The sequence below is a fragment of the Mixophyes fleayi genome, chromosome 2 (genome assembly GCF_038048845.1).
Source record: "Mixophyes fleayi isolate aMixFle1 chromosome 2, aMixFle1.hap1, whole genome shotgun sequence".
Lineage (NCBI taxonomy): Eukaryota > Metazoa > Chordata > Amphibia > Anura > Limnodynastidae > Mixophyes > Mixophyes fleayi.
The window spans coordinates 314,205,791-314,219,378 of NC_134403.1; the positions used below are offsets into that span (position 1 = coordinate 314,205,791).

A 13,588-nucleotide genomic window follows, 5' to 3' on the forward strand; every position below is an offset into this window, starting at 1 on the left:
GGGAAATGACTTGGTTGGGGTTTTGTGACTTTCTATGGCAATGTGTATTCTGCGACTGTCAGCAGAAAGGACACGTTAATCCTCATGTTAATTAGACCTTTTGATGTGTGAGGGTCCAGCACCTGAAGGCATAGGAAGGTTTAATTAGAAATGCTACTAGATTTCCTGTGTCTAAAAACAAGCTGCAGGAAATCACTGCAAGTCTTAGGATATCAGATAAGTGTAAATATTGTTAGCTTTGCATCGCATGTAAATCCATGCTTGGGTAAACAAATTGCTTCCCAATTCTAAAAATAGCTCAGTCCTCAGGGAACTGGCTTACCCCGTTAGTGCTTTTTATACAGATTTGAACACAGCCTATCTTGTATTGACAAATGTTCTTCTTCTTCCATCTGACCTGACCACTGGTACCTTCAATCAGTGTGACTGCAAATAAACATCTTGCTTCAAAGACCTGCTTGAAAATGTCTATGTGACAGGATGGACCGCCTATGCCACCCTGTCTATTGTTGCTGGAAACCGGCTGGGCTTACTTTGCCACCGTCCCCTTTCGTTATCCCGAATACGCCCCTTCTGCCATAGTGGGAGGGCCCAGCTGCCACCACTGAGCTCCTTTTATGGCACTCAGAACCATGTTCCTTCTGGGTAACTGATGCTGCTAGCGTACCTCATTGCTGGTGTACCTGGGCTGGTACTCCTGACCTCTTACTTTGGATCAGGGTTGCTGTGGATGGATCCCCCCTGGCCTATCACACTGCCCAGGGCTGCATGGGTAGCAGGCAGATCGGTGGTACTAGAAAAGCTTGGGTCCAAACCTCAGAACAGCCAGAGAACAGATTAGTTTTAGGATCTAATCTGCAGGTCACAGGAATACAGCAATATTGAAGATGCAGGTCTTTGAAGCAAGATGTTTATTTGCTCACACTGGTTAGAGGTACCAGTGATCAAGTCATATTGTGAATCAGAAGAATACATTTCTGTGTACAAGTCAGTGCATTTATACAGATTTGGACACAGGCTATTTTTAGAATCAGGATATACCCAATTCACCAAAACATATATTTACATGAATTGCAAAGCTAACAATATTTACACATATCTGAAAATCTAGAAACACTGATGCCCTGCATCTTTGTTTTAGACGCAGGAAATGTAGCAGCACGTTTTGAATTAAACCTTCCTGTCTCCAAGTGAAACCTCACACATCAAAAGACCCAATTAACATATGGGCCTTTCTTTAGACAGTTTGGAAAACACATTCCCAAAGACAGGCATGACAAAGCATTTCCTTGCACCAATATATACAAAAAGGCTTTCAAAACAAAGACTTATTGTATCAGATTTATACATCTGAAATAGGCATTTGCTTTTGAAAGGTTAAAACAGAAAAAAAAAAAACTCTACCCTGGTCTCAGAAATAACGATTTCTTATCTCACAATATACACAATATCAAAAATAAGTGCAAGTGCAATTATATAAATAAGCGCCCTCCACTATTTCCTTTAAATAAATTTATACCATAAGTTATTAATCAGTGAACCAGTCACAGGCTCCCATGCTGAAAATCCTGTGACCTACAGACTCTAATCCTTAGATTAACAAGTGCAGAAAAGAAAATCATGTAACGTAGGAGCACTTATTGATCATAGAGTAGTTTAAAACTTACATTTTATTAAAATTGTAATGAGTCCCAATATAGTACCTGTGACACCAGTTGCAAAATAAAAACAAAAATAGGGGATAAACAAAAATATAGGTTTTAAAATGGCAGAAAACACCGCCAAGCCTCGCAGTGTAATGAGACAGCTATTAAATCTACAATATATCCTATAATAAATGACAAAATATAGGTTGGCTGTCTGTACATCTACAAATATAAAGGACCGTTGAATTTCCTAGGTCCTAGAGAGGAGATGTCTAGATTAAATGATGTATTGTCACTGACGGAGTTAGGTAAGTATGTACATATAAAATGTTATTCCCTTATTTTTTGGGAATAAATATTGTAGAGATATATATTAGGTTAATAGATCCTTAGTAATCCACAATAATATAGCCTCCGTTTATTAAGACAATCTCTGACTGTGACCGTTTGGTCGCTATATACCAAGCTCAAAATTACTATATGGATAGATAAATTATCTCATTAATATTGCCAACACCAAATATATGTCACGAAATATCACATAATAAGATGTTATTTTTAACATCTAAAATCATATAATTCGTTATGACTTATATTGAAACATCAGTCAGGCTGAATCCTGCCCTCACTGAAAGGTATAATTAGCGTTGTGACCAATCTACAAGTCCCTCCGTTGCTGATATTAAAGCTCTCAACTAAATATTGATACACACCCCAGAGACTAATCTCCTCCCTATATAACTAATATTGATATTATTTAGATTTACATTGCACTGCGAGGCGAACGCCGACGCGCGTTTTGCTCACTCGCTTTAACCAGGCAAGCCGAAGGACAGAGCTGACAGCTTTTATAGAGTAGATACGCCCCCAAATACGGGCGTCATCACTTGACAGGCCAATAGAAATCCGCCAATCTCGAAGACACAGACTCTTAGATAGACATATCACTAGACCAATCAGTAAGCGGAAAAACAATGCCCGCCCTGCTGGTCTTAATAGTGATTGGTTAGATGAAAATGAATGAAAAAATTTTTTTTGAACAAATAGCTCGAGAATACGCTGATCATGTTAATACATGATTCATTTGGTACTGTAACTATCACTGGAGCAATTCCACTAATATATGTTGGAACAAGGGCATCACTGATCAATCTTATCTGATATAATGAAAGGTCTCAGATACCTCCCCCAGTAAACAAAAATGTTCCCACCATACTAGATCTTTTTTAGAGAGAGACTCCAGGAAGGGAGAGGGTGGTGGAACCACAGAATTAAACCGATACGAAAAGGGGGGACACAAGGCTAAGAAATCGCAAAAAGAGGAAATACATGGAAGGACAGGAGGGTCCATTCAACCATCGGAGAAATTACAGGCGTCAGATGAATTAGATACATCACTTAAAGTGGTTAATCTGACAGAAAGACAATTAGAACTAATACACTTAAAGGTTCTCAGTCGTGGACTATCATTTTCACCTACACAATCCCTTAATCGTTTTGAATGGGAAAAAGATTTAAACCTATTCATTAGGAAATTGCTTTTAAAGTAATTCTATTGTAGTAAAAAAGAAATATATGACTCCCAGCTACAAAGTCGAGACAACAAGGATGCCATGCAGGGTATGGAGTTGGCATTTCTAACTGAAGATGAGAGACAGGCCCAGGAAATTCTTGAAGAGCTAGATACTAATCCAATATCAGATTTATGTATTATGAAAGACACTAGGGACTCAATTAAATTGAAGAAAAATCGACCTTCTTTCCAGATCTGTCAATTTGTCCACAAGCCAAAATCTATCGAGATTTGGTATCTAAAGATCTAGATAAATTATTCAATCAAGCAAGATCTAGAAATTTAAGTAGGAATTTGTCCAAACAGGAATATAAGGCTTTAAATGATATTGAGGAATGGGAAGATACTGTGATAAAGCCCTCGGATAAGGGTGGTAACATCATTTTATGGCCCATATCCAAATATATGACAGAGATCTATAGACAACTAAATAATACTGATTGTTACAAAAGGCTGATATTCAATCCTACAGCCAATTTTTTGATCAAATATAATAACCTGATTAATAATGCCTTTAGGAACAATGTTATATCTAAACCTGACTGAGTTTTTAAAAGTAAATGATCCTAAAATTCCTAATTTATATGCATTGCCAAAAGTCCATAAATCTGTAACAGACCCACCGGGTAGGCCCATTGTATCGGGCATGGGTAGTTTGACTGAGAAGGCTAGTAGATATGTGGACCAACATCTCCGTAAATATGTCACGAGTCTACCATCATATACCAGAGACACATTAGATGTCCTGGCAAAAATTAGTGACATTTCAGTTAATCAGGAGGTCAAATTGGCATCATATGATGTGGAGTCACTTTACACGAACATATCCCATGATCAAGGTATAAGGGCAGCTAAGTATTTTCTGGATATGGAGTGTAAAAGTGATTTCCATGAATTTTTGATTTCCTTATTGGAATTCGTACTGACTAACAACTACTTCGTATTTGATGACAAATGCTATCTGCAGATCCGTGGAACGGCCATGGGCACAGCGTGTGCACCAACGTGTGCAAATTTATATCTCGGCTGGTGGGAGAAGGAGATGGTTTTTAGTGAACGGAACGATATGTATACTGACCATATTTTAGTATGGTTCAGGTACATAGACGATATACTACTATTATGGGAGGGAGAAACAACCCTGTTCCATGAATTTACTAAACAACTTAATAACAATAAACTGAATCTTCTATTAACATCTGATATCCAGGAAAAAATGAACAATTTTCTAGATCTACAAATCTCCATCAATAGTGATGGTAAATTAATGACAGATATGTTCAGAAAATCCACAGCTACTAACAGCTTATTACATTTTACGAGCGCCCATTTTCCATCAGTAATAAAAGGGGTGCCCAAAGGAGAATTCCTCCGGACCAAACGAAACTGTTCAGATATTACTACCTTTCAGAAGAGGTCTGGTGAACTGAGGGATAGACTTGTGCAAAGGGGCTATAGTAAGAAAAGCATACAGAAGGCCTCATATGAAGCGAATTGTAGAGAGAGAGAGAATCCCTGATATTCCCTACACCTAAACCTATTTCCAAAGGAAAAACAAGAATGATTGGTACATTCTGCTCTGAATGGAGGGACATTTCTAATATTTTCCCAACAACATTGGCACGTCTTGTTGTTGGATCATGATCTCAGGGAGAATATTGATGATCGAATTACAATAACATGGCGGAGAGCTCGTAATTTGAGAGATCGTCTTGTCCATAGTCATTTTACGCATAAAAAGAAACCATCAAATTTAATCAAAGGCTTTTATAAATGTGGCAGGTGTAAAGCTTGTAAATATACCATTCAAAAACAGGACTATGTTGACAGATATTTTAAAATCTGGAAAATTGATAAATTTGTTAACTGTAACTCAATGGGGGTTGTTTACTGTTTGATATGCCCGTGTGGTCTTAAGTATGTTGGCATGACAACAAGACCCTTTAAAAGACGCCTGTTGGAACATGTCAATAATATCAAAAATTGCTCCTAAAGATAGAGAGAAATTTAAACCTATCAGCACGGTGGCTAAACATTTTCTTTTATTTCACAATAACAATCCGGATTTACCTCAAGCGTTTATAATGGATCAGCTATCACTAGGCATTAGGGGAGGCGATATGCAGCAGGAACTTTTAAAAAAAGAATCCAGACTGATATTTTTAATGGACAGCCTGGTACCCCATGGCCTTAATGATAAAACAAATTATATGGCATTTATCTAAATGGGAGATTTAACATATATATCTATGATAACATAGGCATATATTTTTGTATTTAACCATATCACTTTAATTAATATTCGAATTTTACCACCTAAATTTGCTGTAATATATGATGGGAGGCTTGCAATCAATAAATGTTATAATTCTCACCATCTTTTGAGTTTGAGTTATTTTCACTTTTGTTATTTTTATACACTTTGAATTAAATGGTATGTTCTTCTATTTACATGGTACTGCTGGTAGCAATACCTCTGAAATTTATTTTGATTAGGTGTTATTTTTGTACACTCCGAATTATTCGGTATGCTCTTATATTTACATGGCACTATGGTAGCAATACCTCTGAATTTTGGCAAGATTTTTTCACGTCAAAATCACCTTCAACAATGTTTGTTATATCTATGTATAAAGCACAGTCATTTAGTATTTGGGATAATTTTTATTTTATCTTATCTTATAATACCAAATACTTTTAGATTAACATATCCCCACTATAATATCATTTTATGGCCAATTAATTAGTATGCCCCTACCTTTCATTATATCAGATAAGATTGATCAGTGATGCCCTTGTTCCAACATATATTAGTGGAATTGCTCCAGTGATAGTTACAGTACCAAATGAATCATGTATTAACATGATCAGCGTATTCTCGAGCTATTTGTTCAAAAAAAAAAAAATCATTCATTTTCATCTAACCAATCACTATTAAGACCAGCAGGGCGGGCATTGTTTTTCCGCTTACTGATTGGTCTAGTGATATGTCTATCTAAGAGTCCGTGTCTTCGAGATTGGCGGATTTCTATTGGCCTGTCAAGTGATGACGCCCGTATTTGGGGGCGTATCTACTCTATAAAAGAGCTGTCAGCTCTGTCCTTCGGCTTGCCTGGTTAAAGCGAGTGAGCGAAACGCGCGTTGGCGTTCGCCTCGCAGTGCAATGTAAATCTAAATAATATCAATATTAGTTATATAGGGAGGAGATTAGTCTCTGGGGTGTGTATCAATATTTAGTTGAGAGCTTTAATATCAGCAACGGAGGGACTTGTAGATTGGTCACAACGCTAATTATACCTTTCAGTGAGGGCAGGATTCAGCCTGACTGATGTTTCAATATAAGTCATAACGAATTATATGATTTTAGATGTTAAAAATAACATCTTATTATGTGATATTTCGTGACATATATTTGGTGTTGGCAATATTAATGAGATAATTTATCTATCCATATAGTAATTTTGAGCTTGGTATATAGCGACCAAACGGTCACAGTCAGAGATTGTCTTAATAAACGGAGGCTATATTATTGTGGATTACTAAGGATCTATTAACCTAATATATATCTCTACAATATTTATTCCCAAAAAATAAGGGAATAACATTTTATATGTACATACTTACCTAACTCAGTCAGTGACAATACATCATTTAATCTAGACATCTCCTCTCTAGGACCTAGGAAATTCAACGGTCCTTTATATTTGTAGATGTACAGACAGCCAACCTATATTTTGTCATTTATTATAGGATATATTGTAGATTTAATAGCTGTCTCATTACACTGCGAGGCTTGGCGGTGTTTTCTGCCATTTTAAAACCTATATTTTTGTTTATCCCCTATTTTTGTTTTTATTTTGCAACTGGTGTCACAGGTACTATATTGGGACTCATTACAATTTTAATAAAATTAATAAAATGTAAGTTTTAAACTACTCTATGATCAATGAGTGCTCCTACATTACATGATTTTCTTTTCTGCACTTGTTAATCTATGAACTAATAATACATGTGTAGGATGCACCAACTCAGCTGGTAGATAATCATATTATATGTGTAAAGATAGACTGAGTGATCGATCTGCTAGTGCGTTGGGAATTCAATTCTTTCGAGACTCTAATCCTATAGACTCTAATCGAATCCGTTTCCGGCTGTCTGAGGTTTGGACCCAGCTTCCCAGCAGCTCTGGCCAGTGCGACAGGCCAGGGGGGGGAATATATCCACACCAACCCTGATCTATAGGAAGAGGTAAGGAGTACCAGACCAGGTACACCAGTAACAGGGTACATTAGCAGCGTCAATTATCCAAAAGAAACCCGGTTCTTGATGCTGGTAAAGGAGTCCAGTCGTAGCAGCATTTGCAAGCCCCTCCTACTGAAGTGAGAGGGCGCATTTGGGAAAACGAAAAGGAACAGTGGCAAAGTAAGCCCGGCCGGTTCCCAGCAACAGACAGGGTGGCATAGGCGGTCCATCCTGTCATACACATACTAATAAAATAAAATTATATATATATTTATATATACACACACACACACACACAAAGTGGACCGCCTATGCCACCGTCTAATTACCCCTTTCTTTCTTCCCTTAAGGGGTATTGGACACGCACATCAAAAGGTCTAATCAACATGAGATTAGCATGGGTGCTTTTTTCCAACAGTTGCAGAATACACATTTTCTCCCAAAAAAAAGAATTCCCCAAGAAAAGAGAAAGGAAGGGGTAAATAGACTTGCTGTCAGATGTCCACTGTGCCCAAAACAAGAAGCAAGAAATCACAAGGTTTTCGGATATCACAGAAAAGCATAAATATTGTTAGCTTTGCAATGCATGTACATCCATGTTTGGGTAAACAAACTGCATCCTTATTCTAAAAATAGCCTATGAGGCTGTGTCCAAAACTGTATAAAAAGAGAGCCCTTGTACACTGAAATGTATCATTCTGATATTCCATCTGACCTGACCACTGATACCTTTGATCAGTGTAACCGTACTTGAGCGAAATAAACATCACTTTCTGTTTTAAGACCCTGCTTGACAACTTTTTCAATAATGCTGTAATCCTGTGACCTACAGATTAGACCCTAAATCTAATCTGTCCTGCGTCTGTTCTGAAGTTTGGACCCAGCTCCTAATACCACCGCTCTGCCCGCTACCCACCAGCTCTGGACAGTGCGATAGGCCAGAGTGGATCCATCTACAACACCCTAATCCATAGTAAGCGGTCAGGGGTACCAGCCCAAGTGTACCAGCACGGGAGTACACTAGCAGCGACAGTTACCCAGGAACGTGGTTCTGGATGCCATAAAAAAGTCCAGTGGTGGCAGCAGGCTCCTCCTACTGCGACAGGAGGGGCGTATTCGGAATAATAAAAGGGGACAGTGGCAAAGTAAGCCCAGCCAGTTCCCAGCAACAACAGAGCGGCATAGGCGGTCCATCCTGTCACAAGTATATAAATGATACTTTATTGGGAATCTGTAATTGAACAAGTGTTTACAATTCATGTTGAATACACTTGGATACAGGAACACATAGATGACATATAGAGCATGTAAACAATGTTTATAATTGATTCGCTATGAAATTATCCCTTTCAAAATTGCACGACATTGTTCAATTGTTGATCATAATTTTTTAGGAAGTTTAAAAAAAAAAAAAAAATCAAACGATGAAATGTGCTTTGATATGATAAAACATGAGGGTGGGAGCATACACACTAATGTAATATCTGACAAACGGTAGTTTATCGTGTGACCTGCACAATAATTGCATCAGTGTGTACCCAGCTTTACAACAGAGGCTAAACCTACAATGATCCCATATTTTATACTGTCAAAGGTATTTTCTCAGTCAGAGAGGATGAATATCATCATGGTAGAATTTTATTTTGACAGCCAAGAAGCCCAGTAAATCATCATCACAATTAAAATTGTAAGCAGACTTGAACATCAGCATTACAGAGGAGGAATGGGAGAGAATTTTAAGAGATTGTCACCAAATATCTAAATGTATCAATAATTAATTTAATAAAACTAATACATAGGATGTTCTTTAGCCCAGTCAAACAACATAACTGCAGTCTTTAACCTTTTTTGGGTAGAAGTCGCCAACTTAATCACACAAGTAACTGGGTTTGATTTGAGGTTACCCCCAGAGACTGCTCTTTTTTAATATTTTTCTGGCACGCTTCCGTCATACAATACGCATGTTACTGGGCATATCTACATCGCCACCAGAGGCGACATAACACAACAGCGGAGAGACTCCTCTTCCACAACTAAGCTAAACTAAAAGCGAAAGTTAAAAATGTTCTGAGATAAAAACAGAAAGGCTCGAATACTCAACGTCAACATTAGCCCCACAGGTCAAATGTAATATTTTTAGCTCTTTGATAGAACATCATTAATAACAGGCAGAATTTCAAACAGTTGTTAATTCATTTTTTACTGTGAAGATTGTATAAACTGATATATTTCTTTCTTAAGTCCTGTAAGCTGCGAGAAGGGACCTCTATGGCTCAGACTTTTTATTTCCAGTACACACCACAGATGCTTAATCAGATTGAAATCTGAGGAATTTGGAGGCCAAGTCAACACTGTGTCCCTCAAACCATTTCTGAACAATTTTTGCAGTGCACCAGGTTGCATTATCTTGCTGAAAGAGGCCAGTGCCAGCAGGGAATACCTCTGCCATGAAAGGGTGTACTTGTCCCACAAAAATGCTTAGGTAGGTATCAAAGTAACATCCACATGAATCCCAGGACCCAAGCTTTCACAGCAGACATTGCTCTGAGTATCACAATGCCTCCACTGACTTTCCTTCTTTCAATAGTGCATCTTGGTGCCATCTCCCCAGGTAAACGACACACAAACCCAAATGTTTTCAAAATTTACATGAAAACATGATTCATCAGGCCAGGCCACTTTCTTCCATTCCTCCGTGGTTCATTTGTGGAACTTTTGGAGGTGGACAGGGGTCAGCATGAGCACTCTGACCAGTCTGCGGCTACCCAGCAAACTACAATGCACTGAGTGTTCTGACACCTTTCTATCATAGCCAGCATTAACTTGTTTAGCAATCTGTGCTACATAATCTCTTTTTGTACCAGACGTGCTAGCCTTCATTCCCCACACGTATCAATGAGCCTTGGGCACCCATGACCACGTCACTGTTTTTTTTGTAGGCACTAACCACTACATACCAGGAACAGATGCAAGAATCTAAAGGAGGACACCTGGCAATCCCAAGTAACAATCACCAGAGGAATTATCCAATGACACATCGAGTTCTTGTGAGGTCAAGACCCTTCTACCTATAAACGAAGACCTTAATACTTTGTGTATCTTTGTGAGGTCACTGCTTTTTACAACTGTACTGTGTATAAATGGTTCACCTCTAGCTTTGGAAACTACAGCATTCTGATAGAACCTAATGCTAACAAGCGCATACTATTATTATGGTCCCTTTTAAAGTGTATTGTACTGGATCTATTTGTGCTAACAGCAATCACAATTCTATAACAAATAGCTTACTATAATGGTTTGCATTGTTTTGTAATAAGGCCAAAAAAATGTATATAATATAATTAATAAGTCAGTCACTTAGGAGGCAAGATTTTCAGAGAGATATCCAAAGAACAATTGTATGGGTTGTTTTTCTCAAATGACTAAAAATGTAAGACTGACAAGCGCACACTCCTTTTAAACCCCTCAGATCGAGACCATAATTTCGCCTTTTGATGATCACTCAATTTCATTGAGAATAATTTTTTATTGCTTATTCTACCCAGCTGACAGGGCTTTCATTTGTTAGCCAATTAAAATATACATTGTTTGATTTTTATGAGATTTATAATGAAAACATTGGGAAAAATACTATGTCAAATTAGTACAACCCTAAATATTTACACAAAAATTGAATTGCCCAATTCACAAGTACAGAAATCCCAGATTAATTTATACATAGTAATAGTTATAAAGGACAAAAATGGACATTTTATATTTTACCGATATACTATCATCACACGAGTACAACATACCCTTATGCGGCATTTCTAAGCCTGGAAGAACGGGAGGGGGCCAGTACTGGAAATATAAATTTTGTCAGATGGGTGTCAATGTGGGGACTTGGGGGGGGTCCTGTCGTTGCTTTTTACTCTTGGTAGATCCCATACAGTGAGCAGTTTCTGATAGGTAGCCCCTGCAAACTAATATTATATCTAGTACTATATGGACCGAATATAGCAACTTGCATGCAAATTGCTATTAGATCCAGGTAATACTGGATCGCATAGTTTTAGTGGTAGTGTAGATCAGGTTAGACTACACATACACTGTCATTGGGATCCACACCACACAAGGAATTCCGGGCATCATCATGAATTCCTGGCGAGACTCATAATAGCAACATTTCTGGGTTACCTGGCATTGTAGTTTCACACTTTTGCATTAAGTACACAGCTTTCACTTTGAACACAGTGAGGCTCATTTAGAGTTGAATGTATGTCAGTTTTCGTTTTGTGTAAGAGACTCATTTCCATACAGTGAATGCACACCAAAAATGCATATGCCTGCATGTACATTTGTGCATCAGACTTGGGCTCCCTTACACCTTAACAGGCAAAACAGGGGCAGGCATATTCCGAGTACAATAAGAGCAACTGCAGATATGACATTTATGATGTTCATCTTCAGCAGGTACTGGAGGGCTGATGCAACAATACATAATGACGATGACTATCAGCAGCACTATCTAGTCACTTATAATTGGCTGTTTGCATAATAATAGTACTTAATTCATTAGTGTTTTATATGAGATGGGGACATCTATTTCCATTACTTAATTAACGTTTTCATTTGGACTACTGCAGGAAAGAAGATTCCCACAAACAGTTGTGGAAGGGTTTGTATTTACAAACATTTTTTTTATTGAAAACGCAATTCACGTTTATTAATAACATTGTCAATACGCTATTCTCTGCATATACAATGAAATACATTACTGTATTGTGTACAAATAAGGTGATAGGTACTTGCTACTAACACTTTCAAGCTACGTCTCCACACTACAGAAGGGTGTAGGTGCACATACTGGTAACGTCTGACATCTGGCACAAATCCCGTTTATAAGCTGGACAAATCTTGAGATGTGCCCGACTCCAAATACACTTTTTCTTGCATATGTCTTTTCCTACATACACGCAATGCGCAGGTCCACCTAGCTCTAATCAAGTCCTATTGTCTGATCAGAACCTGTAGCATTAACATTATAAAGTCATAGTCCCACAATAAATCTACTGCAGCCAGTGAGCAACTGATTGATATAACTTTTATGTGACCTATTAAATAGAAACTCCATTAAAATAAACGTCAATTTTTTGAGGCGATGTCAGAAATGAATTAAAAACAAAAAGAAACGCCTGACATTTGAAGGAATTGCAAATGGAAACAAATTTAAAGCTAGTACATACAACCATGCACTGGCTTGATTTGTTATTAATAACTTGTTTTATTAACCGTAGCATTTGATCACCCACACTATTTTAACTGGTTGCTGACTATTGTGTTGTATTGATGGCAGCAAGATGGGAAAATAGCAAAATCCTATATTAGAGACTGTACACATTGTGCCCCAATAACTAGTAACGTTGGGTAAGCATTACAATTATCTTCTAAAAAGTATAGGGAAATAAACCAAATTAACCATGGACTGGTATATTAGCTAATACACTATAGATTTGTTGTTGTGGAGTACACACGTGCAAAACACATATTTACATACTGCAACGGCATGCTGAGACTTCTAGTTCCACAAAAGCCAAAGAACCACACAGATTGGCCGCAGGTGGGTTACAGTACTGAAAGCCATGTGCGCATGTAAAAACATGACTGGCCTATTAAATCGATTCGTTCTTAGATACAGTCATACCTATTACGGGCATAAATAGTGCTGGTTACATTATCTGTGGTGACTTTCCCGCTCTCACTCACCTAGCCCTCCCCAAACGAGCGCGCCCCCGGCGCCAAAGCTAACGGAAACCAACTGACGAGACAGGCGCGTGCTGGCCGCTTTACATCACTGCCCTCACATGCGCGCTCCCATCACCCGCTCACTGCTCGTACCCGCTCCCCGTTCAGTAACGTTCTGTGCTGCGTTCTTGGTTTTTTCGGTCATAAACAAGGATAGTAACTGAATGTTATAAACAAGCAGACGCAACGATATGCTTTTAATTGTCTTAGACATATCAGTTTGTGTATAATTATAAATCAACATGCCCCACCAGACTACTGTCAGAAGTGTTAAAACACCAGTTATTTTCAGTTCTAAAGCCATAAAACTAAAAAAAGTTTTCATGCAGCGCTTAACTCATAC

The 13,588-nt window shown here is 38.0% G+C and overlaps 1 protein-coding gene across 10 annotated transcripts in view; it reads right to left on the reverse strand.

Annotated features, from left to right (window-relative positions):
* The window catches only part of TSPOAP1 (TSPO associated protein 1), a 341,002-nt gene extending 327,695 nt beyond the window's left edge, over window positions 1-13,307 (reverse strand). For 5 of the 10 annotated variants that reach the window (XM_075196596.1, XM_075196605.1, XM_075196597.1 and 2 more), the window contains exon 1: window positions 13,207-13,304. The gene's annotated coding sequence lies outside the window, so the exon portion shown is untranslated. The other 5 variants (XM_075196600.1, XM_075196601.1, XM_075196602.1 and 2 more) reach the window with 3 other exon arrangements.
* Between the last annotated feature and the right edge of the window lie 281 nt (window positions 13,308-13,588).